Source organism: Dermacentor silvarum, chromosome 1, assembly GCF_013339745.2.
Source record: "Dermacentor silvarum isolate Dsil-2018 chromosome 1, BIME_Dsil_1.4, whole genome shotgun sequence".
Taxonomy (NCBI): domain Eukaryota; kingdom Metazoa; phylum Arthropoda; class Arachnida; order Ixodida; family Ixodidae; genus Dermacentor; species Dermacentor silvarum.
In genome coordinates this window covers 351,393,971-351,395,366 of record NC_051154.1, presented here as the reverse complement: position 1 = coordinate 351,395,366, position 1,396 = coordinate 351,393,971, and positions in this window count along the sequence as shown.

Genomic DNA, 1,396 nt, shown 5'->3' with positions numbered 1-1,396 from the left:
CCCGACCTTCGAGAACGGGAAGCCGCGTTGGTTCGTGAACGTCGAGCAGCGGATCCTGAGCTTCGGCAACGTGAAGCAACGTCGGTTCGAGAACGTCGAGCAGCAGAACCTGAGGTTCGGGACCGTGATGTTCAACGTAAACGTACGAAGCGAGCGGCGGAACCCGACCTTCGAGAACGTGAAGCAACGTCGGTTCGAGAACGTCGAGCAGCAGAACCTGAGGTTCGGGACCGTGAAGTTCAACGTAAACGTACGAAGCGAGTGGCGGAACCCGACCTTCGAGAACGTCGAGCAGCAGAACCTGAGGTGCGGGACCGTGAAGTTCAACGTAAACGTACGAAGCGAGCGGCGGAACCCGACCTTCGAGAACGTGAAGCCGCGTTGGTTCGTGAACGTCGAGCAGCGGATCCTGAGCTTCAGCAACGTGAAGCAACGTCGGTTCGAGAACATCGAGCAGCAGAACCTGAGGTTCGTGACCGTGAAGTTCAACGTAAACGTACGAAGCGAGCGGCGGAACCTGACCTTCGAGAACGGGAAGCCGCGGTGGTTCGTGAACGTCGAGCAGCAGAACCTGAGGTTCGGGACCGTGAAGTTCAACGTAAACGTACGAAGCAAGCGGCGGAACCCGACCTTCGAGAACGTGAAGCCGCGTTGGTTCGTGAACGTCGAGCAGCGGATCCTGAGCTTCGGCAACGTGAAGCAACGTCGGTTCGAGAACGTCGAGCAGCAGAACCTGAGGTTCGGGACCGTGATGTTCAAGGTAAACGTACGAAGCGAGCGGCGGAACCCGACCTTCGAGAACGGGAAGCCGCGTTGGTTCGTGAACGTCGAGCAGCAGAACCTGAGGTTCGGGACCGTGAAGTTCAACGTAAACGTACGAAGCGAGCGGCGGAACCCGACCTTCGAGAACGGGAAGCCGCGTTGGTTCGTGAACGTCGAGCAGCTGATCCTGAGCTTCGGCAGCGTGAAGCAACGTCGGTTCGAGAACGTGGAGCAGCAGAACCTGAGGTTCGGGACCGTGAAGTTCAACGTAAACGTACGAAGCGAGCGGCGGAACCCGACCTTCGAGAACGGGAAGCCGCGTTGGTTCGTGAACGTCGAGCAGCAGAACCTGAGGTTCGGGACCGTGAAGTTCAACGTAAACGTACGAAGCGAGCGGCGGAACCCGACCTTTGAGAACGTGAAGCCGCGTTGGTTCGTGAACGTCGAGCAGCGGATCCTGAGCTTCGGCAGCGTGAAGCAACGTCGGTTCGAGAACGTGGAGCAGCAGAACCTGAGGTTCGTGACCGTGAAGTTCAACGTAAACGTACGAAGCGAGCGGCGGAACCCGACCTTCGAGAACGGGAAGCCGCGTTGGTTCGTGAACGTCGAGCAGCGGATCCTGAGCTTCCGCAAC